The sequence below is a fragment of the Talpa occidentalis genome, unplaced genomic scaffold (assembly GCF_014898055.3).
Source record: "Talpa occidentalis isolate TD23 unplaced genomic scaffold, MPIMG_talOcc4v2.1 talOcc4.3, whole genome shotgun sequence".
Classification (NCBI taxonomy): domain Eukaryota; kingdom Metazoa; phylum Chordata; class Mammalia; order Eulipotyphla; family Talpidae; genus Talpa; species Talpa occidentalis.
Genome location: NW_023603184.1, coordinates 93208312 through 93231642, shown reverse-complemented (window position 1 = coordinate 93231642; position 23331 = coordinate 93208312). Strand labels below are relative to the sequence as shown.

The window sequence follows — 23331 nt, the reverse complement described above, 5'->3', positions numbered from 1 at the left end:
CAGGAACATAGGGGAACCAAATAAGACATCAGTGTAAAAAAATAATAACAGTACAAAACACAACAAAGCAAAAATAGACCATTATAAATCAGACATACTGTAGGGGAGGAGGCTGAAGAGGGATCAGAGGGAGGGAGAGAAGAGCACAGGGGACTGAGGTGATGGTGTATGGGTGCATCGGTGAAGGAAACTCTATGGGGACTACACCTGAGGGGGTGGGGGAAAGCAAATATAGAATGGCATGATATTGTTTAAAAATGAACAATGATGTAAAAAATAAAATAAATTAATAAAAAAAACTTAAAAAAATAAATCTTCCACCTTTTTGTTTAAATTTTTTCCTAAGTATTTTATTTGGGGGGGGGGTGTGCAATTATAAATGGATTATCTTCCTAATTTCTTGGATTATTCATTGCTAGTATACAAAAATGGAACTAATATTTACATGTCGATTTTGTGTCTTGCAACTTTGCTGAACTTATTAAATAAACAGTTTGAAAAAATCTTTAGGATTTTCTATATTATTATTATGTGACTCTTGAAGTTTTATTTCTTCCTTTGTCACAGGGATGGCAGCATTTTTATTTTATCTTGTTGCTTAATTTTTCTAGCTAAAACTTCCACTATAAAATTGACAAGAAGTGGCAAATAAGAAAACCTCGTTATATTCCTAGTCTCAGGGAGAATGTTTTTAATCTTTCACCACTGAGTATGAAGTTAGCTGTAGGTTTTTCAATAATCCCTTTTATAATATTAAGGAAGTTCTAAGGATCTTCTCTTGCAACTGAGAATTCTTCACTCAACCAAGCTTTTAATAAGAATTGAGAGCAGTTAAAAGATTTTTTTAAATGCATAAAATCTCAGAACAATTTTATTCTATTCACTATGTAATAGACAGTTGCATAACTATGTACTGCAGCAAAACAATGGTACAAAATTATCAATGGAAAGATTTAGAATTCAAAAAGTAAATGGTAGATCCATCCAATCAAGGAAAACAATAAAAACAAGTTCTAGAATGACATCCAATTTAGAAAGAAAATGGTCCAAATTTTAATATGTTAAGATTAAAGAGCATCAAGAAAAACTTTGGTAAGAGTTGGGAATGGGCGTAAGTATGAAGTATTGGTCCATAAGTGAAGAAACTAGTCAAATTAAAACAAAAAGTGAAGAACATTAAGGAAGAATGAAATTAATTCCAAATAAGAAAGGAGTAAGAAAGAGACAATTCAGATATATAGTGGGGAAGTCACTGTAAGATGACGGTCTGAACTATACTCTATGAAGCAAACTAAACTGAGAAATGATTTTAAGCAACTGGTGGCTTAAGAAAGGCAACTTCATTTGAATTTAATCCAAGAAATTGTCCTTGGATGGCACCAAAGTCAATTGTACCATTGGGAAGCCTCTAAGTGCCCAATATTCACATGTTCATGATAATGTTAAAGCGGCTTATTGGTTTTCAATATTCATAGAGAAATCAAAAGAAGGTTTGTGGAAACGGAATGGAATTAAAATGTAACCAATAGTGTGATGGGCAGACACAAGAAAAACATTTTTTTTAAGATTTTTTTATTTATTTATACAAACACTGGGTACAGTCAGAAGCACGCAGCACGCCAGGGTGAGAGAATTCACCCGAGCCAGAGTGGGGAGCAGAACAGGCAGACTGAGGAAATACACTGCTGAGGGGGAGCAGCGGGCGTGGCAGGAGAGGTCTGCGCACCATGTGGGAGGGATCCTCAACCGGTGGCCAGGGATTGAACCAGCGCTGCAGAGGCTGCAGGCAGCTTCACAGCCCAGTGCTCAACTGCTGCGCCACCGGGGAGGCCCAAAAGAAATATTTTGATTATCCCTTAGAAGAGAACTTTTTCACAACTGTTTCTGTTTAGTTTCATTCTTTACGGTCATGAACTCTACCAACAGGCCCTTTCAGGTGTATGGGAAGATATGTCAGCTTATAAGGCAATATGCAGACTGGTGGCATGAAGTCTTAAAGGGGATAATGGAAGGCAGCTACAAAAGTATTGATTTTAAAATGAAGGTAGTTCTATCTTCTTTTAGGGAGGAACCTTAGAACATGTGATAATTAGTATATGTGAGATGGAGGGAAAGAAAGTTCCAGGAGAATTTGCCAGATTACACTGAAAGTTCCATCACTATTTAACTAGTTTCCAACTTTTGTCTGGAAACTCAGAATGATATGTCACATCCAATTCATTTTAAGCATAAATTTGAATCTATGAATAAAGTTTTTCATTTTTTGCAGACACCACACCCTTTTCCCATCCTTTAGTTCTTTTCAATTTTGTTGTTTCAGACAATTGTGCCATTATGTTCCATGGACATCATTCCATGAATTCTTGGCATTAGTTTTGATCTTCTTGGTGTCTATAACTTCTACTAATGTGAATGAGCATTACATCAGTTTCAAAGGGTCATTTTGTTTGGTGCACAGCATAAGATATGCTCATAGTGAATTATTTTCTGTGTATGTAATATATAAAATTCAGAACTTATCCAGAATATAAATAGTTCTTGAACATATTCTGTCCTTTTTGAAAAGTAATGCTGTATTTATATGCATAAATCCCAGGATTCTGTCTAGCCATTTTGGACATATTATATGTGACTTCACCAGAAAAGGAAAGTGGAAAGTTAAGCAATTATCCAATGAATGTATTTAATGGAGACAGTCAGTCTGGACCACATGAGCAGTAAAACATTTTCTCAGAATTCCTTTTGGAAACTTGAATTATCAAATCATGCACCTCAACCCCTCAGTTATTTGCATATGTGCTGAGAATTACTTGGAATGGGGTTATTACATGGCAATATTTTGCCTATTTTCATAGAAAAAGAAGAAAATGACCCTGTTTAAATAAATTTTAAAACTTTTTGAGGTGGTCATTGGCAAGTATAATGTGTTTTCAGTGTGCTACATCATGTCTCCTAAGCTTTTGCTGAATTATGAAAATTGTTGCCTACTTTTCCCATGGGCCTTCTTCAAATACAATTTGATTTAACACACCAAAAGTGGATAAGGTAGGAGAATAGACTCCTCTAGAGATTTCAACGACTGATCTTAAACAGCCTCTTACATGCTTCTGTACTTGGAGTTAGAAACTCTGGGGCTGACTGGTAGTATGTAAAATATATAAGTTAGTACCTTATGTCAAAAATTAAGGACTTTTAACTATGCTGAAATATGAATGAGCTGTCCCTCCCACTTTTCCGCCCCTTCGTAGTGTTTCCCCCAGGGAACCTAAGGGAAGATTTCTTTGTCTTCCACTCTTCCCAGTCCTCCCATTTTGTCCCAGACAAAGGTAGCAGGCAGTTGCATCTGAGAATGAGAAGGATGCTGTGGAGAACTGGCTTTGGATGGTGTCATGTTTTCTGGAACATGATGAGGGTGGGCTATGACTACTGAGGTGACATGAATACTGAGGTGATGACATAAAATCTCACTTAACATTAGGTACAAGACAAGGCCAAGCAAATATTCACTTGGATACAGATCTGCCACTGTTTTTAGGATTGACAGGCAAAATAATGAACTTGGGAAATCCCATCAATAACTTACTGATCCCTAAAGTGCTCTTCCTTGTTGCTGGAGACTTCATTATCCTCAGTGTGTATGAGCATCTTCATGTACCACGACCAGCAGTAACCTTCTTAATGCTGACCTGATGGTCTCTACTCAATAAATTCTCTATTTCTCCAATCTCCATTCTAACTCTGATATTCATCAGAGGTTCATTCATGAACCTCAACCTCTGGTTCTCTACCTCAGATCTCTCTGCCCTACACCTCCCCATGATAGGAGAGACTCCTACTTGACATCTCCCCATCCATCAATTCAACTCCACCTGCATTTGGTTATCACTGAGCCTGAAATATCTGAGCCACCATATGCACAGCTATTTCTCTCCATCTTGCTCTGTCTGGTGCATGTAGACAGCATTTAAAATTTATTGCTTAGGGCCTCCCCTGGTGGCACAGCAGTTCAGCGCTGGGCTGCAAAGCTGCCCGAAGCCTCTGCAGCGCCGGTTCCACCCCCAGCCTCCAGCGAGGGTCCCACATGGTGCGCAGACCTCTCCTGTTGCCCGCTGCTCCCCTCAGCAGTGTATTTCATCTGTCTGACTGTTCTGTTCCCTGCTCTGGCTCTGGTGAATTCTCTTACCCTCCTGTGCTTCTGACTGTACCTAGTGCTTGCATAAATAAATAAATAAATAAATAAATAAATAAATAAATAAATAAATAAAATCTTTAAAAAAAAATATTGCTTAAAAAACCTTTATTTTTCTACTTAAAAAATTAAAGCATACTCATGAACATATTTATACACTATACTATTAGCTGCATGCTATTTCATAGTAGGGTTATGTCAGTAAGATGGTTAACATTTCAACACCATGTTCATCTGCAATGAACTTCATCTTAACTATTTGCTGTTTTGGCAAACACTGACTTTCCTCAGTAGATTTTGTTCTTTTTTTTCCCTTTTCTGCTTCCAGTCTTATAAATAGTTTTAGAGCAAGTCACAGAAACCTGTTGATGGAAACCATTTCTAATGTACACTCTCTGGGCTCACCTGGATTCTAACTGACTTTGGCAATCCCTTAATGCCTTTCTTGTTGACTCACTGTTTGAAACTCAACAACTACTGTTTCTCACCTTCTTCACTTTTCCTAATACCCAGCTCTAACCTTGACTTCCCTTTTCAAGGAAGATTATTTAACATTACACTTCATTGAAAAAATTATTATCTGATCTGATGTATTGCTCAGAATTTCTTGTGGACTTTGCCCCTATTATCCTTCAGTAAATGCAATAATCTTTTTCCTTGACTGAATCTTTACCATTCACTCTTTAATCCTTTGCTGTTCCCTTTATTAGATCCATTAGAACCCTGAAAACATGCTGCTCTCATCTAAAGATATTTTCTTCCTCTAATCTCAACTTTTCCAGAGGATTTGAATCTATTTGGAGGAAGAAAGGGCATGGGCAGGGAATGAACATTAACTAAGTACTTATTACATGTCAAAATCTCTGCATATTACCCACCCTAACTAAATTCTTATTACTACTTCATGTCATAAGCAGTATTTCTTTTTTGGAGCTCAGAAAAAATTGTGACACATTTGCAAATGAATTTGCTAAAATCAGAACTTATTCTACAACAAAAAGTACCTTTTAGGATTCAATAATAAGACCAAAAAAACCCAGTTTAAAAAAAAAAACAATTTTAAAAATGAACAAAAAATTTGAACAGACATATCACTAAGGTAATGAATAATAAAAAGATTCCTAACAATATTAATCACCAAGAAAATGCAAATTAAACGACGATAACTATACACACACTTGAACCTTCAAAATTAAGAAAACTGAAAATACTAAGTGTTGATGAAGACTTGAAATTTAGGCATACATTGTGGAATGAAATCTAAAATGACACATCCTTTTCAAAAGCAGTTTAACAAAAAGACTTGTACTCTTAAATTATACTTTTTTAGCAAAAAAAAATTGTACTTTTAATTGCCAAAAACTGAAAACAACTCAATGGCCCAGTCAAATTGTGAATAAATAAATTGTGGTGTATTAAAAGAGAACTAGATAACTACTCAACAATAACCAGGAATGAACTATGACACCTGCAACAACAGGGATAAATCTGAAAAGTCTTATGCCAAGTGAAAGAAGCCTGGCACAAAAGACCACATATATGTGAAATTCTAAGAAATCCAATATATTGATAATATATATACATTCATATATTGTGAAGAAACATCAGTTTGTTAAAGGCCAGGCATGGGAGGTGCAGAGCGAGTACCGAATCTGCAGTAGGAGGATGAGTAGTAGCATCCAGATATATGAGAGAACCTTGGATAAGGATGAAATATGACAGCATCCTACTTTGCCTCTAACTTAAGAACCTGTCCACTCCTCCTCAGGATTGGTTCAAGAGTACAAGTCTTTGTGAGAACAAACATTTTCATTTTCTTGGTTAAATACTTGATAGTGGGATTAATGAGTTTTATGGTAGATGTTTGTTTAACTTTATAAAAGATGCTAAACTGTTTTTGAAGGGGATGTGTCATTTTACATTTCCATCCACAATGTACACCTAAATTTCAAATCTTGTTTGAGTTTCCATATCTACCTTCCCCCTTCTCTTGAGGATCGCATCATTGGGCGTCTTTTCTCTGGCACCCACTTTGTTTTGACCAATGAGAGGCACCAGTAGGAGGCTGGCAAGAGAATGAAGTGAGTATTTATTCTCTAGTTGTCCTCAGGCATACTGAAATTCTCTTTCAAAGGTCACACTGCTGCCAGCTCCCTCCCTCCTACCTATGGTCACAGCTACTGGTTCTGGGTTCCATTAAGTGCTTCCTCTCATTTCTCCTGCCAGCCTAGAAGTAGCAAAGACCAGTTATATAAGATTTCACTGCCCTTTGTCAGTTTCCCCTAATCCTGCAGTGGTGGAATAAATGGTGAGATCCAAAAAAGATATGACAGGGGTTTTGCTTGCTTTGTTTCCTCTTACAGTCCCAGCTTCTGGAACTTTGCTGTATAGTAGTAGATATTCAACAAATGTCTGTTAAATAAAAGAATGAATGGATCTCTTTTCAAAAATATGATATGTCCCTTATCAGAAAAAGGACCTTTGCAGGTGTAATTAAGTTGAGAATCTTGAGATGAGATCACCCGTTATTATGGGTGGGCCCTAAAGATAGTAACAAGTGTCCTTATAAAATAGGTGAAGAAAAAATTGACACTGACAGAAGAGAAGGCAACAACATAAAGAGCAGAGATGATCTTAAAGTGGAGGTAGAGATTGGAATGATGGAGCCACAAGTCAAGGAAGCCCAGAGCTACCAGGAGCTGGAAGAGGCAAGGAAGGATTCTCGCCCAGAGCCTCCAAAGGGACTGCAGGCCTGTAGATACCTTCATTTTGAAGTTCTGGTCTCCAGAATGGTTCTGTGGTTTTAAGTCACCAAATTTTTGGTAATTTATTATGGCAATGTTCAGAAACTAATACACCTGCCCATATCTTTGTAAACACACCCTCTTAAAACTCTCACTAATTACTCAATTTGCTTGTGTCTCCTGCAAAGATCTGCTGGATATATCTGGCAATGAATGAGTGTCTCAGTGTTACAACTCTGAACTCCAAGAGTGTTCTGATGACACAAGTGAAAAATTATTAAATGGTATTAAGTTTGTATACTCTGGTAACTTTCTATTCAGTGTGAGGTAGGTCTAGATGCATAAGGTACATTACAGAGTCACCTGTGACCTTATTGTGAAATTGTTCCTCTCATAAGAGAGTTCCACAGTAAAGATTATAGCTCTAAAAATGTTCTATGATATATCCTGTGCAGTGGGAGTTGAGTGAGAAGAGACTTCAAGTTTGTTTCATGACTAATTTCCAAAGCTATGATCAGCCACAAAGTGGGGTTACCAGGTGGTTTCCTAAAAACAATTCCTGTGGGAGAGATCAGACCAAGATATAGCTGTGTGAACATTGTTTATAGAGAGGTAAACTCATGGCTGTCTAGGGAAAATTAATCAAATAAGAACCTTTGGACATGTCTTTGGGGAGGAGCTATATTTAAGGTATAAAAGGTTGAAGAAGAGACAGAAGAGTAATTAGAAGCACGGGATTAGAGCCAGATGAGTGAGGAGTTTCAAGGTAGCAGAAAACATGAATTGTGTCTAAATTAGAACCTCTGAGATTCAGAGGAATGAGTGTTCATAAACGGTCTTTGATTTGGGGTGTTCAGAGAGTGTCTGGGACAAAAGCCAGATTGCAAGAGAAGCATCTGCTGATTGCTGATAAAGGTCTACTGCTCTGGGTCAACTTTCAAATATGTGAACAACAGTGATTTCAGAGCAATGTTTCTCAACACTAGCTGTCCATTCTAATCCCTGGAGAGCTTTTAAATAATAACAACACTGGGAGTCCACCCCAGACTAATCAAATTGGAATTTGGGGGAGGAGAGTTGAGACGATACCATTGTTTAAAAACTCCTGGGTTCTTCAAATGACCATCAAGATTGAGAATCAGTGCTATGAAGGGGTCTACAAACCATGGTCCCGGAGCAAGTCCACAAGTCCAGCATGCTGACTGTTGTGATACATCAAATTTATCTGAAAACACCCATTCATACGCTGTGATATTGTCAGTAACTGCTTTCATGCTACAATGGCAGTGTTGAGTAACTGTGATGGAGAAAACAAGGCCCATGAAGACAAGAATATTAACTATATGGCCTTTATAGAAAAAAAATTTGCAGATCCTCAGTATAAAGCAGCCTTGGCACTGTTGACATTGGGAGGGGGGCCAATTCTTTGTTATGAGGAGCTAACCTGCTCATTGTAGGAAGTTTAACAACATTTTTGGCTTTTACCTACTCAATGCCGGTAGCACCCCTTGCAACCCTTACCCCTCCACCAAATCATGACAATTAAAACCACACACACATTGCTAAATCAACCTGGTTGAGAACCATTGGCATAGCATATCAAAGAATATACAACTGATTCTTGTTATATTTAATAGTTATGTTCTATAAAGTCACTGGAAACACTGGAATTAATAAATACTGAGTCATTGCTCCTAGGGGAAATACAGGGCTACGTTCCTGTGAGCTTCAGGTCACAAGATCAATACATAATCTTGTTTTATGTGTGCTTCTGTTTAAAGACAACATATTTAATATGTTTCTTGCAAATAATTATATTTAGTATCTCTTAATAATAAAGCAAAACTAGGCAAAACAGATTTAATAGTTTCCTGACTCTGGATAACATGACTGTAAATTTTTTTGGTTCAGCCTCACAATAATTTATCTCATGCATGCACAAATTCGGCTACTTTTTCATTTTTTCAAAACTTCATCATGCCCTGTAGATGTAACCGTAGCTCTTTTTTAGAACAGTCTTGTGTACAGATTGGTGAATTTCCTCTTCCTTTTTCTGAATGTACCATATTGCTGATTCATTAACATTGAACTCACAGCCAACAGCACTGTAGCTCATGTCTAAACAAAGCTTATCTAACACATATTTTCTCCATAAGGCACATCACAGTCCAGTGTTTAGGAACACTAGACAGAACTTCAGCACAACACTTGGGGCCATTTTAAACAGTGAAATCACCAACAAAGAGTACAAAAATGCAAAAAAAGAAAGTGATAACAAATAGATTGCAAAAGGACACTGTTTATAGTATGAGAGATAAAACAAGTAGGCAGAAATGTGCATAACAGAGGGTTCAAATTCTTTGCCACCCTGCATGTTTCTACAAATAACTGCAAAGGCATCACAAGTATTGATTTTGAAATTACAAATAAATTTCAGTGAGTAGACTAAACAATAATGAGGGTCAATTATATGAGAGATTAACACTGATCTCCCACAGTGTAAATTCTGCATAGTCAAAGACCATGGTTTATTTATTCTTATGTATCAAGCACTTAACATATTGTTAAAGTTCAATGCATATTTATTCTACAAAGAAATGAAAAACCATTTTAATCTGCTTGTAGTTTATTTTTAATTAAACAATTATTATAGACAGCATAAAAATAGGGAGAATTTACAAATAATTTACAAATAATTTTTGATAACTGTTTCAATGTCATTTGCAAAGGTTTGAAATTTGGTAGCTGACTACTCAAATGTGGAAAACACAGACCAAACTTGGAGCAAGCACCATGGGGCAATTAGACAGGGTGACAAGTATGATATTAAGGCAGTTTGCAGGTCCCCCTAAACTAAAGGAGGATTTATTATAGGATGCATCTCCACCAAAAAAGGAGGAGTATTGCAGCATAAGAATGGGTGCCATTTTCCCCACCTCATTTTTTTTAACTTCATTTTTTTTAAGATTTATTTATTTTATTTATACAAGAACCGGGGTACAGGCCAGATTTGCAGGAGGGTGAGAGGATTCACCAGAGACAGAGCCAGGAACAGAGCAGGCAGACTGAAGAAATACACTGCTGAGGGGAGCAGTGGGCAAGACCGGAGAGGTCTGCTGCGCCATGTGGGACCCTCCCCTGCTGGCTGGGGTAGAACCAGCACTGCAGAGGCTGCAGGCAGCTTCACAGCACTGGGCTCAACAGCTCTGGGCTCAACAGCTCAACCACTGGGCCACCAGGGGAGGCCCTCCCCACCTCATTTATATGCAGCTGCCTTGGGCTACAACTCCCAGCATGTTGTGAACCAGACCTCTTGAGTAGGGAACCTCTGAGAAGGAGGAAGGAGCAAGGTGAACATAGAAATTGAGGTGGTACAGGAGAAGGGAGAGACATGTGGGTGAGACATGTAGGTGAGAGACACGTGGAAAGGTTACTCTTGTTCCTTTATTGTTGGTCCTGGAGGCTTCAATGTTTTGGCAAATAAAATGGCTGCCATTATTGTGACCTTGTGGTGCATTATATGGTACATTTTGAGTTGTGGGTTCCTCTTCCTCCAGCTATCCAGGACCTGCCTAGCCCCTTTCTTATGATTTCTGATGATATATACCTTGGACTTGTTCTGGAGCTTTCAGGTCTCAGCCACCCCGCTTTGAGCCATGCCTGTTTGGGTGAGTTTTTGCCCAAGAGAATATGAGTAATTTTTGGAATTTGATTGAAGGTCTGTTATTTAAAATTCTCTCTTTTTCTCGCTCTTTCTCTCCCCACCTCCCCACACACCAATTAGAGATCTTTGAACACACAGAGTCTACTTTCTTTGCCTTTGTGCACTCGGATGATCAAACCCTTAGAATGAGTATTAGTTTCCCCCCTTAACAGATTGGGGTCCCTGGGAACCCCTCAGTCACACTGTTTCAATTTGGAATGTAGATCTGTCTATGCGGACCTGCTGACTGGGTGAGGACAGGCAAGTTCTGACCATGTGAAAAAGTCATAGCTACCTCTAGTGACACTTTGTGACTGTTAAATTGTAACAGTGTAATCCCCAAGGAAAGGGGAGGCTCCAAATTCCCTGCCCCACCCTAAGGAAGGGTGGAGCTGGATGGTGAGGTAAGCTAGAAAATACTGAGAAAGGAAGAGAAGACAGAGAAAGAAGCAAACAGGAGACGGCACAAGGAGCAGAAAGACATGTGAAGAAGAAGCCACACTTGCTTCTTGGCCTGGACTTGTACCAGGGACTTGGGAGACAGAAAAAAGACACTTAAAACAGACGTGGGTGAGAGACCCATGGGGAGGTTGACAATGGCAGCCTTTATCTTGCCTTTGCTTTTGTTTTTTCTTCCAGACTTGCCTGGCCCTTCTGCCCCTTTCCTAAGGGTCTGCACCAGAAGGTGCTTTAAACTTGTGGCAAGGTTTTGGTCCTCAGCTACCCTACTTAGAGCCCACTCTTTGGCTGGGCATTACTCTGGGTGTTTAATTGTAAACTCCTTTAACTATATTCTTTCTTCTCTTCTCTCTATTGCACACTAATTCTACTAAAGTTCTTTTCCATTGAAGGCCTTATGCACTAAGAGTATGTTTGTCTTTATGTGGCGGATGGCAGAACCTATTTAGTGAGGGCAGGTTTGGGGGTTCCAGGGTTCCCCTCATTCTACCTGCTAACAAAATGAAATTGAGATTCAGTTAGTCACAGAATAGTGGAGACTTTGCCTGAAAAACGGTAAATATTCTCCCTCATCTTTGTATATTGTCTAAGATTTCCTGTACTGCAAAAAATTTCTATGAAGAATTCCTATGTTCTTGACAATCATTTCTAAAGACTAATATTTTGGTAATAGTCAAGGTAGGTATAATAGTCACAGGCATGAGAATTTTAAAATGAGATCTTACATTTTAAAATTAGTCATAACTAACATATATAGTGGTTATCATTTGCCAAATAACCTTCTCAGCAATATATAGATAAATGAATAATATTCATAATTTATAGCATTTATATGACATGAATAACTATGCATTTATCCATACTCATTTAACAAAATAATTAATAAATAGGAACAAATATTGTCCCTGTTCTTCACAGAGGTTGAAGAATTTTTTCAAATTCACATAACAATTTAATGAGAGGCCAAGGTTTCAAATCTAAGTCTATAAACTGACTCCTATCTGCCAAACCATCTGTATATACAATGTAGAGAAACTGCACTATAGTTTGATATAATCAACAAATGTATCTTGCTAAATTTTCTGAGTCTCCAGACCTATTGACTACTTTGTAGTATTTGTTGCTCATATACCTAATAAATGCTGGTAAAATACAAAATTTCATTGCACATGAGGAGTTTAGTTTTTTACTAGAGCTTGATGAAAAAGATATCTTGTTTTCTACTTTGTTTTTATTTATCTTGTTATCTGATTTATACTCTTATCTTCTTTTTACTTTTCATTACTAATGTAATAGACTCCAAATTAGTTATAACATGAAAAATGAAATCATGTCTTTTTCATGGGTATTTTATAATTCATGAAAATAGATCAAGACACTCTGTCACTGGGCCTCCCTGGTGGCACAAGGGGTTAGGGCGCAGGCCTATGAAGCTATCCACAGTCACTGCAGCAAGAGTTCAATCCCCGGCCAAGGAGGTGACACACATGGCACAACAGACCTCTCCTGTCTGGCCCACTGCTCCCCTGAACAGTGCATTTCAGTACATCTACCTGTTCTGCTCCCCACTCTGTCTCTCGTGAATCCTCTCACCCCAGCATCTCTGGCCTGCACCCCAACTCTTGTATGAATAAATAAATAAATCTTAAAAAAAAGACTCTCTGTCACAGTAATATTAACCATTTTCTTAAGTATTGAAATTATGATCCTTTAATGCCCAGGATGAATGGAAGAGAGCAGTTATTTTCTACTATGTAGATACTAAGATGATTTAAGTTCAGGAATAGCTTTATACAGCGACTGCCAGAGGACCTAGCAAAAGCACACTGTTTTGCCCATAATACAAGTAATCATGTGCAGAATGGCTGAATCTGATAGAGAATTCTTATCTAGCACTTTGGTTGCATATCAGCAGACAAAAACAGACAAAAGAGTAGTGGATCAAAGGGTATTCATTATTATTTACATTCTTCAGAATAAAAATTTTCTAAGAAAAAGAAAATGAAGAAACCAGGCCTGTCAGAATGTTTGTATCAAAGAAAATAAAAGAATAAATAAAATAACAAATTTTGTAGAATAAAAGAATAAATTAGACAAAACTAAGGCAATGATGCATGATGCTTCAGGAAAGCATGTCCTTATTACAGAATGAAAGGGTGAAAGGCATCATAATGCAGGAAACAGGTGCCATTTTCTCTGCCCCCTCTTGTACACAGCTGACTTGGATTACAAGCCCCAGCATGTCTTGAACCAGACTTCCTAAATGGGGGGCGTCTTGGAAGGAACAAGGTGGAGACATGCATATGGTAGAATGAGGGAGACACGTGGGAAGACAGAGGTGGAGCGAAATGTGTAGAGACCCTTGGAAGGGAGAGGGGGCGGGGGTGAGACACACTTGGGAAGGCTGCTCCTGGTCCTTAGCAGAGACAATGACAACAGTCATCCTAACTTCATGGTGGATTATGTGCTATATTTCGAATTTTGAGTCTCTCCTTCTGTCCCAGCTCTCTGCAACTTGCCTAACCACTTTTTTTGTGGTTCTTTGCTAAAAGGCAACTTAGATAGGTGGCAAGCTTTTTTGACCTCTGTAGCCTCACTTTGGACCAAGTGTATTTGACTGGGCATTTGTCTACAAGGGAATGGGTAATTTTTGGAGCTTCACAGGGAAACTGTTTTTTTTTCCAACTTAAGTTTATGTTTGGTCTTCTGTCCATCAAGATTACATATTAACTGTTTTCAAGTTTCCTTTTCTAAACTTAGGAGAGAAAGCAATGTGTCATACACACTCAGAGTTAACATTTGCATAGTGGTTTTTCAGTTTACAAAGTCTGTCTCTGTGTCTGCATGATGCCATTTGGCCCTTTGAAGTCACTTTGCTGGGGAGGACAGCTCATATCAGATTGGGGACTTGTCTTCAGCCACCAAATTGAACCAGGTGCTATGCCTCAGGACAGTACTGTTCTGAACTCATAAGCCAATGTATCCCTTTCAAAAGCTGGCTTTCCCACCTTGGAGAGGGGCTCTACTTACGTTCACATCTTTCACATACACAAGTGATAGCATCTATTCTAGGATCCAACTGGATTTCATTTGACACAATACATATGGCTTCAGGAATAACAAACTGAAGTGACAAAGCAGAAAAGGTCTGACACATTTGTAATTAACAGGAAGGCAAGTTATTAAATGAGTAACAAAACAGTTAAACTTGACGAAAGAATTCTCTTTTTCTAGCGCCCATACTTATGGAATCCCCACTCTCTGTTGTCCAAGGGACACACCTGTTGTGTTTTGAGCCAGCAAGCAATGCAGTGGAAATGAAAGCCCTGGTTACATAGCCTCCCAAGCTATGGCACCCTCTTCAGAAGTAGCCAATAACTGGTTAGCTTGACATTCCATGCAAAGATCCATAATGTGTAATAGTTCCTGCAAATGGCACAGTTATCAACCGAATATCCCAGGCCCATAGGGCTTCGGCATTTCATTTTTTTCACTTAAAAACACATTTGTCCACACCCCTGTTGGTGCTGCTCAAGGTATCCACATCCATCGCTGCTGCCATTTGGGAAAAAAAACAGTCCCTCTTCTGGTCACTGCACCTTTGCACCAGCATAGGCCTTGCTCTCTGTCTCTACTCTGAAACTACTATATGAAATTCTTTCTTTTGCCCCTTTATGCACACCAATTTTATTAAAAGTCATTCACACTAAGAGTCTGATTGCTTTGCCTTTGTGTGCACAGATGGCCAGACACCTTTTAGAGTATACATCCCTTAATAGTTTGGGGTCCCTGGATACCCCTCAGCCTCAGGGTAACATCTTCATTTATAGGAAAGATTTCCTTTCACCACTAACAATGCATATGTTTTGGGGCTGGGCATGTGCAGAAAACAAAAGTAAGCATACTTGTCAGGTACAACAAAGTAGCCACTTCAGTCCTTGACTAGTCTCTGTCTTGTAAGTCTCCTTAAAATTTTCAAGTGTCTATTTTTAAAAGAATTAAAGTGAAAGCAAAAGGAAAGTAATTAGCAGAGTATCACTAAATGGTAAACAGAAATTTTACTGCCAAAGCTATCTTCCTTCATTGAGCGAAAACAAAACTCTCTTTTGTCATGGAAGGGAAGAAGGCATTTTTCATTATTGTGCAACTTAACTACAATCATGCATAAATTTAATCTAATCTCATTAAGTAAGAATAAAATCTTTGGGGGTTGGTGAATGAAGGGTGTGTCACTATCTTATTTCTTGAATATAATCATAAATTCTCAGTCAAAATATGTCTTAGAATTCTTTAAGAATTTGTAACTTTTAGGAAATAATATTTACTAATTCATAGTCTAACATTATAAATTAACTTGACATTATATTCACATATCTAAAGTTACAATCTAGAGTATATATATTTTTATTGGGCCCATATTTATTTTTTCCTTAATTTTAAATTCACAAAAAAATTCTCTTACATTACAAGTAAAGTTGTAAGAAGCACATGGAGGCTTTCTGACAATTATGTGAAAATTAAAATGAAAGTGTGGATAGGATTTGAAATGCAGTTATTGAGGAAATGAAGAATGTTCCCAGTCTATGGGGCTTTTTAAAAATAGTACAGTCTCAACTGTCTGGGTTGGTTTGGGTGTGGTCCTGCCTGGAGGCAGGAGGATGGACTAGAATAGAAGACAGTACGCTGTCCCTGACGCGCTAAGGACTCTAGGAGTCTAGAAATACTTGGCCTTAGAACTATGCGACTAAATGAGAGACAAACTCTTTTAATTTTTTAATAGAAGCACAAGGAATTGAGAAGCAAACACAGCCTTCAATTCTGTAAGTGAAAAGCTCTGAATTTATATGGGTAGCATCATTTTACTGCCATCAGCATATTAGTCATGGAGGAATGAGAAAGAATCTCAGAATTTGTCCAGCCTTAGGCAGACTTTCACAGAAGTTTGTAAGTAACTCTTAATTTTAAGGAACTGAATCCACTGGTAATTCAGGGCAGCGTACTATTTCAAGGAATTATATAGTAGATCCTTTCTTTAAGAAAATAATCATCCATTTCTTTGTTCTTTGTTGCTGTTTGTCAATCTGGTTTTCTCAAAGTGAGGTATAGTTGTATGGTACTGTTTAAATTTTCAGTGCTACATTAAGATTTTTTTAAATGATCAACTGTTTACTGATTGTATTGTGTATCTACTAAAACCATAACTACAAAAATTATACAACATGGGGAAATGTAAATGAAATGTTATAGGAGACAGAACACAAAATTGTGTACTTGATATAATTACAAATACATAAAAATTATATCTGAGTTAAGATCAGAAAGTTTTTACAAGATAGGGCAAATAAAAATGTAATTGAAAATTTACATAACTGTACATACTAATTTCATAATTATAAAAGTGTTTAACTGAACTATCTTCCATTGGCTCTTTGTTTAAAGTGAAATAATGAGTCTTTGAATATGAGTCCTTACTCCTCCTAAATACAAGTCCTTATTCCTCCACTCTGAAGTCTTCGACAAGATAGAACTTCACACAGCCCTGTTCTTCTCTCCTGCAAAGGTAAAGATAGTAACCTACAAAGCAAGGCGATTGAGAGGATTACGTGAGATAACAGCAAGTGACTGACATTCCACAAGAACTATCAAGTATAAAAGATTCATGGAAGTCAAAAATAAGCATGACCTTCAGAAAGTCAGCTAGAAAATGCCTGGATTCTTGTGGGGCTAGGGTACCTTGACCTAAGGACAAAGCACATTTCAAACCAATGCCAATTACCCACTAAATAATCTAACCTCCCTGTATAGCATTCATTAAGGAGTGTTAACTCCACACTTTGACCCATCTTTCCAAGAATTGGAATATCCTAATGATTCCACAGCAGCAAACACCTCTGCTCTGTAATCATATTATGCAGGTGTCTAATTCCTTCCTTCTAGACATAAGGGGGCAAGTAGTATTCTTATGAATGCTAGACAAGATTTCTTCCTTCCTTTAGGACTGACAAGTCCCAAATAAAAGGAAATCCATCTATAGCATCTTGACAGCCTAAGATCACTGACATTTGATAATTTTTGCTGTGCCAATCAAATATAAACCAACCTTGGAGAGTCCTGACAAAGATTGGACAGCTAACATTCACTGTATTTTGCAGGTACATCAGGAAATGGAAACGATTGAGGTTCCTATGAGCTGGAATTAAGTCCACCAGACAGATTTACAATCTTGCTTATGCTCCAATATCCATTAAAGTGGTAAGGTTAAAAACATAAAAAGGTTCATGCAATCCTAAAAGCATAATTTGATGGAGAGTAATGTCCCCAAAAGTGCAGGTGAGCAGCCTTGTGTCAATCTAATTGAAAACTACCTCACTGGGGTGAATTTTAGGTACCCAATGTTATTCAATATTCCTTATCAGTGAGAAAATGGAATTGAGAAAATTCTCAATTCTGATCTGATAGCAAATATGGCAAAATTATTAGCACTAAAAAAAAACAAGGAAATTGAAAGTGTTCTTTATAAAATAGATATGTATAAACAGAGATTTTGATAGAAAGTACAAAGGCAACATTAACATGTGCCCTGAAATTAAAATACTCCCTACTGATATAATAAGAGACATGATGATCTAGACATAAACATCAATAAATGAGTTTGAGATTATAATGGAACACAAAGTAAAGATACTGATAAATAGATTTGGATTTGTTTTGTTCCTTTTTATAATAATAGAACATGATATCTGAAAAGAAGGTTGAACTGTAAGAGCGTGGTAGAGCACATACTTTATTGAGCATGAGACCATGTTTTACTAAACTAGCCAACTGAATCATGATATGGTAAATTACAGGAGACCTAGAAAATGCATCTAAATATTAGAAAATATTTTTTAAAAAGATGAAAGGCTTGAGGTTATCCAGCCAATAGAAAAGATGCCTGAGAAGTTATTTATATCACAGAACACTGACTAAACATTATCCATCTTCCACAGAACAGGATGTGATTTCTTAATGTTATAAATTGCAATTTGCAAACATAGAAAGAAGGGATTTCTTGATAATAAAAATGACTAAACTCTTGAATAAATTATTGAAATAAGTTATGAGATCCTACAAAGTGATAAATGAGAAGCTTTGCCATATGTGAGCTAGTTTGATGTTTAGGAGATTCAAAGTGATAGACCAGAGCATATCTAGAGATTTAAGCCAAGACTTGCATGTTATGAACATTTTTTTTAAAGATTTATTTATTTATTTTATACAAGAACTGGGGTACAGGTCAGAAGCGCGGGAGGGTGAGAGAATCCACCAGAGCCAGAGCGGGGAGCAGAGCAGGCAGAAGGACCGAAGTACACTGCTGAGGGGAGCAGCGGGCGGCAGGAGAGGTCTGCTGCGCCATGTGGGGTTCTCCCTGGCTGGCGGGGAATGGAACCAGCGCTGCAGAGGCTGCGGACAGCTTCGCAGCACGGCGCTCAACCGCTGCACCACTGGGGAGGCCCCTGCTATGAACATTTTGACTCAATTCTTACCTTTGATCGGCTGCTCTTTTTTTTCTTACATGCTCTCCATAAATGATCTGATCTGCTCTTCATTTTAAAAACAACCCATATATAGTTGCTGACCCCAAGTTTGTCTCTGCTTTTCACCTCTCCTCTCAAATTCAGATCCACAGAGACAAATACCTGCCCGACCCATTCACTCAGATATTTGTTACTGCACAAGCAGTCCCCCATCCACAACTTTTACACAAAGGTTCATAGCAGCATTATTCATGATAGTCATGATAGTCTAAACATGGAATTAACCCAAATATCTATCAACAGATGAAGAGATGAACAAAAGTGGTACATACATACAATGGAATATTATTCAGCCATAAAAAATGAAGCACTGATAGATGCTACAATGTGGATGGACATCAAAAGTATTGTGTTACAACAAAATAAAACAAACACAAACAGATAATTATAAACCAGAGACATCCTGCAGGGGAGGAGGAGGGAGAGGGATTAGAGGGAGGGAGGGAGGAATACAGGGGGCAATGGTAATGGTGCGCAGGTGCATTGGTGAAGGAAATTCTATGGGGACTACACCTGAGAGGTGGGGGAAAGCAAATATTGTTTAAAAATGAACAATGATGTGAAAAATACATAAATAAAGAGAAAATTTTTTTAAAAAGGAAAAAAAAATATTGTGTTAAGTGAGAGAACCCAAACAGAAAAGATCACATTAGTGATTCCATTTATATGAATTTATCCAGAATTGGCAAATCCACAGAAACAGAAAGGAGACTATTGGTTGGCAGGAGCTGAGAGGAGAAGGGAATGAGAAGTAACTGCTTAATGACTAAATTTTCTGAGTTAATTTTCATGTGAAATACAATGTTCATTATATGGATAAATTGAGTAAATAAAAGAGTAAGTATTAAGAATGTGTTCATTTGAAAGTTCGATATACATTATTTTGGAAGTCAGACTCCAACATGACTGTGATTCCCACCTCCTGGTATTCACATTCTAATATACTCTATTACTACATTGTGAGTAATACAACATGGCAAAATTGATTTTTGATGGTATTGAAATTGGTTTATAAAAAACACTGCAGTTTCTGTTCTGGTAGTGTTCTGTCTCCCTCTCTCTCCATCTCTCCATCTCTCTGTCAATCATCTATCTATATTGCTCTCTTGCTATCTCTCTCTCCCCCACCCCACCTCCAGCTGTCATAACATATGCAGTTCTATAGAGAGACTCCCATGGAAAGGAACTGAGGACATCAGTCAAAAGCCACATGAGGGCCTCCCCAGTGGCGCAGCGGTTGAGCGCTGGGTTGCGAAGCTGCCTGCAGCCTCTGCAGCAACGGTTCGATCCCTGGCTGCTCCCCGGCCACCGAGGAGGGTCCCACATGGCGCGCAAACCTCTCCTGCCGCCCGCTGCTCCCCTCAGCAGTGTACTTCGGTCCTTCTGCCTGCTCTGCTCCCCGCTCTGGCTCTGGTGAATTCTCTCACCCTCCCACGCTTCTGACTGTACCCAGTGCTTACATAAATAAATAAATAAATCTTAAAAAAAAAAAATAAAGCCACATGAGTGAACTAGGAAGTGGATTCTCTAGCCCCAGTCAAACTTAAATGACTACAGTTCCAGCTGACAGTTAAATCTCATGAGACCCTGTGTCAGAATCATCCAGCCAAGTCACTCCCAAATGCCTAACCCTCAGAAACCATGTGAGGCAATGAATGTTCATTAAATTGCTAAAATTGGGAAATTTTGTCAAGCAGCAATAGATAACTAATACAATTATTGAAACTCAGTTGTATCCATGATTTTTGTTTGGTCCTTAGATCAACAACAGATTTTTTTTTTCTGAGAAGAGTGTACTATCACTAACATTCATGATTAAGAAGGTGCATGATGGTAATGTAAAGTATACTGACTTTTAGTTAGCTTTCTTATTGTTTTTAAATCCTCCACAATCCTTCCGCTTATTGTCTGTATCCAGAATGAACTGCTACCACTGTTTTGGTACATCCTGGCTCTAGTTTGTCATCTCTTTCCTGGTATAACTGCAATTTTTTTTCTTCTAGTCTCCCCCATCTGTATTGAATCTGTCAACTACACTGATGACAATGCTGTTAATATTCATAAATCTGACCTCATAACTCAGATTGCATAAATTCCTCAATAATTCCTAGTAACTTAGCTGGAAGCCTATTTATTCTTGTGTCTAAAGAATAAAGTCCAGGTGATTAATCTGTAAGTTGGCTATGCAGGAAATATTGGAAATTTTTACTTATTGCACAGTAGTGTTCTAATATGGTTGTCATGGTCTGGCCCCCATTTTCCAGCCTCAATCTTTACTCAGATCTGCATGTATTTGGATCTGTAAGTCATAATGAAAGATTAGTAGTTCTCTAATCATATTCTTACATTTTTGTACAAACTAATCTTTTTGCCTGGAATTATCTAATTCTCTTTCAACTCTACCTATATTCCATTCCAATTTCATTCTTATTTATTTGGTGAATTCTTTTTTTTTTTAACTTTTCACAAAGTATAGCTAAAAACTTAAAAGTATCATTGTATTTCATCACTCCAGAAAAAGTGTTCCCTCCTTATCCAGCTGACCACTCTCTATAGCGATTGTATGTTTACATATCTGCTTTATCTCCTACACCGAGAACCACTCGATGAGAAAAATATTATTTAATTCATCTTTAGAGGCCTGTCCATTAACACGACGTCAGATCATCCAGCAGGCACATGCTAAACAATGGCATAAATAACTTCTGAAAATTAAAGCAAACAACTGCATTTGTTATTTACATTCACATTATTAATGATATGAATGTTAATTTACAATCATATCATCTAACACATATTATTGCAATTTTTACACAAGCATCCATATTTTTCTAGATTAGAATTTTATATAAATTACCAACTTCTATTTATCGCATTGGTATAGTTAGTATTCCACATTTATTTTTCATTTTGGATAGCTTCCATTGTTCTCTAATCAAACTCACTAATCTTTTCATCTGCAGTGTCTTTAGTCTTTAGCATCAGAAGTCCTCAGGTTTTGCCCTAGACTTTTGACTTACCACAAAGAACTACCAATCATTGAATGACTCTGAGGTGTGTGTCTTTATATTTATATAACTAATGTTAATTATTAATTTTCTACTGCTTACTTTGTGTCAGACATTATTTTTACATATCTTATGTATATTAACTCATTTAACCTTCTCAACAATCTCATTTTATACTTTATGAATGAAGGTATATAACAGCCTACATTTTAACCTAGGAAGCCTGGCTTCAGAATCTGTGCCTAGAACAACAATATCTACCTGGGGGATTTCAGTGAGAGGACTTGTAAACTAAGAAGTCGTTGTAGTGTTCAAATAATTACAAAATAATTGTGATGGCAATGACAGTGATGAAATCCAGATAAAAGTATAGGAGAGTCTTAACAATGTAAACAAACTGTTGCAGAAAATTTAACGATAATTTGGGTTTATAAAATTTACAAGTGCTAAAGAAGCTAAAGATTATGTTTCCTTTATGTGTTCTTTCTTCTCCAGTTTTCTCTGGTCTTACTCTTTCAATCTTAAGTTTTTATTTTTATTAAATTTTAACATATAATCTTGAAATACCTGATATGCATTATTTTTCATTTTAATAATACACTGACTAGTATGCATGTGTATGTGTATATACACATACATATGAGTAGTATATGTGTGTGTGTATATATATATATATATATATATATATATATATATATAGTACATACACTGGTTAAATACAAATATATTTTATGCACATACACTGGTTAAATCTCAGCTTTTAGCACTGCTTCACATTAAAAAAGAGCCTCCCCGGTGGCGCAGTGGTTAAGCGCTGGGTTGAGAAGCTGCAGGCAGCCTCTTTAGTGCCCGCTGGATCCTCGGCCGCTGGGCGAGGGTCCCACACGGCACAGACCTCTCCTGCCACCCGCTGCTCCCCTGAGCAGCGTACTTCGTCAGTCTGCCTGCTCTGCTCTCCCCTCTGGCTCTGGTGAATTCTCTCACCCTCCCGTGCTTCTTACTGTCCCCAGTGTTGTATAAATAAATAAATAAATAAATCTTTAAAAAAAAAAGTTTTAAAAAAGAGTCTCCAGTATCTGACATATTGAAGCTGCTGGAGATTGGTGTTTTTGAACTTAAAAAAAAGAAAGAAATTGAAGAAAGCAAAATTCTTTTCTTTCTAGACATTCTGATACTCTTTAGAAGTTCTCTTATTGATGAACGCACTGCAAATATCCTCTAATAAAAGTGGTCCTTAAAATATTTGGAGCATAGACATCTTTTCCAGACATCTGCTGATCATGAAATCACAGTCTGTCTTACACAGGCACCTAAACATTGCTGCACAGATCAGACTATTTTTAAAAGTGAAATTACAATTGCAAAAATCCTCAATAGACATATTTAATAATGTAATTTTGTTAATCCACACAAAACATTTTTTAAAAATCATTCCATTATATTATTTTTATGAAAAGCATTTAAAAAATCTAGAAGGAGAGGCAAAAAAATTAAAATCTATCTTTAGGAAATGTTAGTCTCCACAGAATGCAAATTTCTAACAAAAAGTAGCTTGAGAATTGTTGGTCTATAGGAAAAAAGTCAGACAGAAAAGTGAGAACTTTTCTCCCTTCCCGTTCAACTAACTTACTCCCTGAACTTTTGAAAAGTT

At 37.4% G+C, this 23331-nt stretch overlaps 1 pseudogene; it reads right to left on the bottom strand.

Annotated features, from left to right (window-relative positions):
• Positions 1–14325: 14325 nt before the first annotated feature.
• Positions 14326–14657, bottom strand: LOC119255134 (RING-box protein 1-like; annotated as a pseudogene).
• Positions 14658–23331: the final 8674 nt, after the last annotated feature.